Source organism: Xenopus laevis, chromosome 1S (assembly GCF_017654675.1).
Source record: "Xenopus laevis strain J_2021 chromosome 1S, Xenopus_laevis_v10.1, whole genome shotgun sequence".
Taxonomy (NCBI): Eukaryota; Metazoa; Chordata; class Amphibia; order Anura; family Pipidae; genus Xenopus; species Xenopus laevis.
Genome location: NC_054372.1, coordinates 113,527,682 through 113,534,279, shown reverse-complemented (window position 1 = coordinate 113,534,279; position 6,598 = coordinate 113,527,682). Strand labels below are relative to the sequence as shown.

The window sequence follows — 6,598 nt, the reverse complement described above, 5'->3', positions numbered from 1 at the left end:
AGAATCCACATATTATCACTGATTTAAAAATAACACAGAAAATGTTTTGGACAGCAGCGATTTTTAACCTATGGATTGGGACCAAACTTGGGTCCTCATGCAAGTAAAATGGTTAACAATATTATTACTAGATATTATATGAAATGATCATATATTTATGTATTCTTTAGCATAAGGAGACACAGGTGATCCCTGCGTGGATCCCTGTGTTCCAAAGGTGAGGGAAAACATTTTGCATGCAGTGATTCCAATGGATGTGGGAGTTTTTTTTGGCCAGGGTTGAGTACATTTCCCAAACGTATGCATACACTTGAATGTTATTATTAATGCCAATTACTTGTATGTCTACGCAGCAAGGCTCTTGGATCCAGATGGAACCAGGAACATTTCTGGGTTAGCTAACACATGAGGTAGCAGATTCTATGCTACTTCCCCATCCCACCTCTCCCTACACAAATGCACTTGTTATACTAAAAGAGACAGACATCTGGTCAAGGATAACAGAAAATTGACTCCTACAGTTACCTGGGATGGCTTTATGCTACCATACACAGATTTCATATCAGGGAAAAGAGTGCTATGTGGTAAGAGACATAGTGGGAAGGAGGTTCCTGCCCCATAGAGCTTACAGTCTAATTGGATGGAAGGCTAAAGTACAGGCACAAATTGGACATGAAAAAGTGCACAAGGTAAGGCATAGTCCAATAGGTACAGGACTAGGCTAATGTTCTATTCCCCAAAAGATAGAACCTTAGTATTTTCATGAAGAGATTGATACCAAGAGAGAGCTAGTTTTTCAAATAAGGCAGTTTAGTAAAATCTTATCAGTTGCAATCTAGGCCCCTGCTGCCATGAAGCAAGATGAGAAGCTTGCAGTGTTCAGCAGGTTACCAAGGTAGCCAAAATGTGCCCCAGAAACAACCCTGAGTGCAACATTCTGCATCTCATGCTGAAGTTCTACACGCTGATAGGTTTATGCTTCAGTTAGAAAAAAAGGCATTTTATGGAGCTGGACATTGAGTATGTTATGTCCCATTTTCTATCCAGTGTTCAGACTGTAAAGCAGAAACAATTTTCTTATCTACGTCAATGAAATTATTCCCATTATCAACTGAATCTTGCCACAATTTGAAGCCTTTGCTGCCAGCTTCCTCACAAAAAAGTACCAACAAAAAGAACCACCAGCAAACATACCTGAAAGCTTCTCATGTAACTAGCACAAATCTATACCAATACCAAACTGGTTGACAAGATTTAGTGGGCCCCAGCCAACTTTTCAGTGTTACCGCACAATCTTGTGATTTTTCATATAAACTGTAAGAAAACTTGTCCCCAAATGGCTAAGAAAAGCAGCTCCAGAGGGCAGCTATCAAAACTGGGATGCCACTCAACTTCCCTTGTTATAATAAACATGTGCTCACTGCAAGGCAGGGGGAAGTGACATCAGCTTCCTTGTGACATAAGACATGATAAGTAATCATGAGGGAATCTGTTAAATGCAATTATATCATATCTAGTCATGTGTTTGGTATGTGAAAGATCACTGCAGTCTCCCTGTGTGACATCACAGAGCATCATAGAGATTTGTGACGCATAAATGTTCATTACTTAAAGGAAATCTAAACCCCAAAAATAAGTTAGTGTAAATTTATTCAGAGTGGTCTTCTGATCACTTTTGATATGTACAATCTTTTTAAGTGGTTTCTGAGATATTGGCAGTTTTACACCACTAGGCAGGCTTCAGTTCAACAGCTTTCTGACAGCCCTAAGTGTCAGCAACTGTCTATGCTTTTCTTGGATTCAGTTAACCCTTGGGTTGCTGACTTTCAGTTGAGCTAACAGCCTGCTGCTAGCATCCTAAATGCAAATATCTCAGAAAACACTAAAAATTAATAAAGGAATGTAAATTTCTAAAGTACCTAGAAAATACATATGGTTTAATTAATTTCTTGGGTTTAGACCACCTTTACCTTCCAGTTGGGCTTCCCCATGGTTTAAATACAATGTGATTTTCTGTTGTAGCCTTTCTCGCACAGAATCCTATCTGCTTCACAAAGCTGGTGTCCTATAGCTTTTTTTTAAAGAAAGTAAATACCAGATGGTAGCCATGTATGCATCTGTTTTTTTTAACCACATGTTATGAATCATACCTTTTTTGAATTGTAAATTAGTTAAGATGTATGACATAACACACTTAGCCAAACATGTTATATATGTATTATTTGATATGATGCCAGCCTGTGTTTTAAATATATGTCAACCAGGTGCAACTCAACAATTTGGTCCAATCCAACAATAAAATACTACTTCATAAAGGGTTGCTGTCATCATATAATTAATCCTTTAATATTAATAATGTAATTTCATTTTTAACACATATACACAAGTGTTTCATTTACATTATTTATAAGTTTAATGCATCCATTTAACTGGCCTCAGTTAAACATACTTATCTTTTTAATCCTTGTTTTTACATTAACCACAGGCATTTCCAACAGCAGTGTAGTAAATGTAAAAGGGGTAGTTCACCTTTATCTTAACTTTTAGTATGATGTAGTGATATTCTGAGACATTTTGCAGCTGGTCTTCATTCTTTATTTTCTCTGTATTTCAATTATTTAGCTTTTATTTGGCTGCACTGTAGTTGGGAATTTTAACAGTAGTCTGGTTGAAAAAGTCCAATTTACCCTAGCAACCAGGCAGTGGTGTGAATAACAGACTTGAAGATAAAAGAATGGAAAAAGTAATAATACATTTGGAGTCTCACAGATCAAAAGTTTTGTTGGGTGATGGGGTTAGTGACCGTATTTCAAAATGGCAGATGAAGAAACCAAACAAATAAAAAACGAAGGCCAACTAAAAAGCTGTTAAAGATAGGTCAATCTACTGTATAACATACTAAAAATTAACTGAAAGGTGAACCAACATTTAGTCTTGTGTGTTGGTCCTGCTTTTATTTGAGAGAAACATGCTCTGAGTGAATGTATGCTTCCATACGAGCATAAAATACATACTACAGTATGTTCGGTTGAAAAAAGACACACGTCCATCAAGTTTGACCTTTTAACACACCTGACTGGTAGTTGATCCAGAGGAAGGCAAAAAAAAACCCATTTGAAGCCTCTTCAATTTGCCTCAGAGGGGGAAAAATTCCTTCCTGGCTCCAAAATGCACCCTAATGTTTTAACAGTAAAGTAAAACCTATTTTCCAAAAGCACGACTTTACACAGTGAGATATATATATATATATATATATATATATATATATATATATATATATATATATATATATATATATATATATATATATATATATATATATATATATATATATATATGCCCGGCTGTGCTAAGCTACCTTAAAGTTTGTATTGACTTTCAATGGTTGAAGATTAAATTTCACCAAACCCACTAGGGTGTAGATAGATAGATAGATAGATAGATAGATAGATAGATTATAGATAGATTATAGATAGATAGATAGATAGATAGATAGATAGATAGATAGATAGATAGATGATACTGCCATTTAATCAATAAAAAAGTATTTATTATATGAAGACCTAGGAGTGTGTATATATGGAGAAGTGGAGCTGAGTTGTTGTGTGAAGAAAAAAAATAGCTGTTTTGTACCCCTCAAATATTTCAAAACAACATATTTTTAAATAAAAGGTTAAAAAAAAGTCGAGGAACATTGAATCCTACCAATATAACAATCTCAGAGTACTTATTAAGGGTTGATTACATTAAGTCCCACAATGTTCCCTCCAATGCTAGGCTGCAAGGGAACAGGCACTTCTAGTCTGAATAATGTTCAGTTCATGTAAAAGTAGAAACATTTATAAAAATAAAAGCACTGCAATGCTGTTGATTAGTGATTTTAAGCATGGGAAGCATAAGGCTGCTCCTTGATTAAATTGACTGTTATCCCAACTGCCTATCTGGTCACAGCTCTCATTCTGCTGAATTGTGATTACTGTAATGTTCAGCCACACATACCAATCACTGCATTCTTCTTACATTAATACAAGGCTATAGCATCTCCTGGAATCACTGGGAGTCTATTGTTTTTCTGTGGGAACATGTGCTTGTGTCACATAGGAGTAAGTACTGCATCATCATTTTCCTAATTTAAACCATGGACTAAGCCTACCCACAGATCTCATTCATTCATTTGGACTATGACAGTTTAGCCTAGAAATACTACATTTATACTTGCCTGTATTGTGAATGGAACTGGGTCCATCTGAATCTTTCCATTAATGTTAAATCCTTGATTTGCTTTGTCTGTAACAGTAAACACAAACCTATCTATTTGAGCATCCTGCTCGCATGCTTGTAGGCAACGTTTAGGTTGTCAATATCTCTTTGGGTGAAGTGATCTTGCTGCAGTGGAAAGCTTCTGAAGTATAGTTTTCCATATTGAGGGAGAGAAAAGTAATGTTCTGAGATGGTGTGTCAGGGTATAGTGCCTGTAGGGTGGCTGGAGAAATAAACTCCATGGACCATTTCACTTGTCTTAGACCAACATCCCTGAATAGTGTTGGAAGAGTTTGATCTACAGTTTCCAGTGTGATGTTCATGATCCCATGCTTTGTTTTCAGCCCATTGCTGAAAAGGAATCTGGCAAAAAGACAAAGGAGCCTTCAGCATTGGTTCTTGTTTCCCCATCTACACAAAAGAAATGACAACACACCTTTACTCAAAGACTTCTCCTTGGGTGTGTCCTAGCAAGCTGCTGCCTCTGCTATACATAATGATCGGTAATATCCTAGGACTAGTATAAGGTTTGGAAAGTTGTCAAAATTTTGCCCCCACCACTATAAAAAGATGTTGAGATATACAGTCATATGAAAATTTTGGGAACCCCTCTCAGCCTGCATAATAATTTACTCCACTTTCAACAAAAAAGATAACAGTGGTATGTCTTAATTTTCCAGAAACATCTGAGTACTGGGGTTTTTTCTGAACAAAGATTTTTAGTGAAGCAGTATTCAGTTGTATGAAATAAAATGTGAAAAACTGGCTGTGCAAAAAAATTGAATGCATGCAACTGCTCAATACTGATCACTGGCAACACCAAATTGATTGGATTAACTCGTTAAGCCTTGAACTTCATAGGCCGGTGTGTCCAATCATGAGAAAATTAATTTAAGGTGACCAATTGCAAGTTGTGCCTCTGTTTGACTCTCCTCTGAAGAGTGACAGCATGGGATCCTCAAAGCAACTCTCAAAAGATCTGAAAACAAAGATTTTTCAGTATCATCGTTTAGGGGAATCTATCTCAGAGGAATGTAAGGAATGTAATCAGGAAATGGAAAGTGACAGGCACAGTTGCTGTAAAATCCAGGTCTGGCAGGCAAAAAAAAAAATTTATTTTTTGTTCTATTTCTCTAAAACTTTAAGATTTACAGTATTAAGTGTAAAAAACCATGAAAAATCTGAATAGAAAGATTCACCAAATAAAAGTTGTTGAGGTCCTATAAAAGTCAATGGGAGCTGCACTGATCCTATTGGACTTTTTTAAAAGGACTTTTAGAGGTTTTCAGATTTTTTTCACTAGATATTATCTGAAAAACTGTAACAATTTTTTAGAGGTTTTAGAAGTATTAATATTTGTTTTGGATGGTTCAGTGCTTTTTGTGTTTGTGCTTTTTAAATTTGGATCTTTTAATAAATTTCATTGATGGTTTTAAAGAAAATTAGTCCATTTGTAATCCTCTAAAACCACTAAAATAAGAATTTGCTAAATCTGCCCCTAAAAGAATAAAATGTTGTACAGTCTAAACTCTGTGTTGACAAATTGGTCTAGGCGTTATCCTTGAAAATCCCACTTTTATTTTGTAAAGCCTTGTTTGTATCTTTGTTTGAGATTAACACAGTTTTAAAACAATAATTTATGAGAAATAAACAGATAACAGATAAACATAATATATTTATGTGGTGCCACACAGGGCCTGAATGGTGCCCAGGGAAACTGTACTATTTGAGGCTTAAAATGATTGGAAATATATGGAATCATCATGACAGTTTTTGGCTCTGTTGCATAGAGCTATAGACGGTTCTACACTTGAATTACCAAGTCCTTTCCCAGAGAAGTAGACAATATGCATTGATACTCCAGCTGTAAGCAACCAACATGACAACAGTTTCTAAACAAACACCACAATGGGAAAATGAGATGCTCTGAAACGGTTAAAATGTTGAGAGAAAGTCCTTGGTGCTCAGCAGGAGCCTCATCTTCAATTGAACATTACAGATCCTCTGTGTTGCCTGCAGCTCCATGGTGATGGAACTGGCTACAGAGGCTGCCATCTGTCATGGAATTTGAAAAGATAAAAAGAGAAAAAATTGCAGGAGCAGTAAATAGTGCCAATTCAATGGAGAATCAAGCCAGCGTGTCAAAATGGAGGACATTTGCGTCTGTACTTGGCACTCTCCTGTCGGCACCTGATGTCAGGGGTTGCTAATCACTTGGTGTCATCTGTCCAAATAAGAAGTGTCACATTCTTCTTCTAAGCCAGAGGCATCAGACAATACACAATCATATTTCTGACTCATACAAAATGCAGTAGTGGAACATAAAAACGGATCATTC

At 36.2% G+C, this 6,598-nt stretch overlaps 1 pseudogene; it reads right to left on the bottom strand.

Annotated features, from left to right (window-relative positions):
• Positions 1 to 4,160: 4,160 nt before the first annotated feature.
• On the bottom strand, positions 4,161 to 4,887 carry LOC121399422 (annotated as a pseudogene).
• Between the last annotated feature and the right edge of the window lie 1,711 nt (positions 4,888 to 6,598).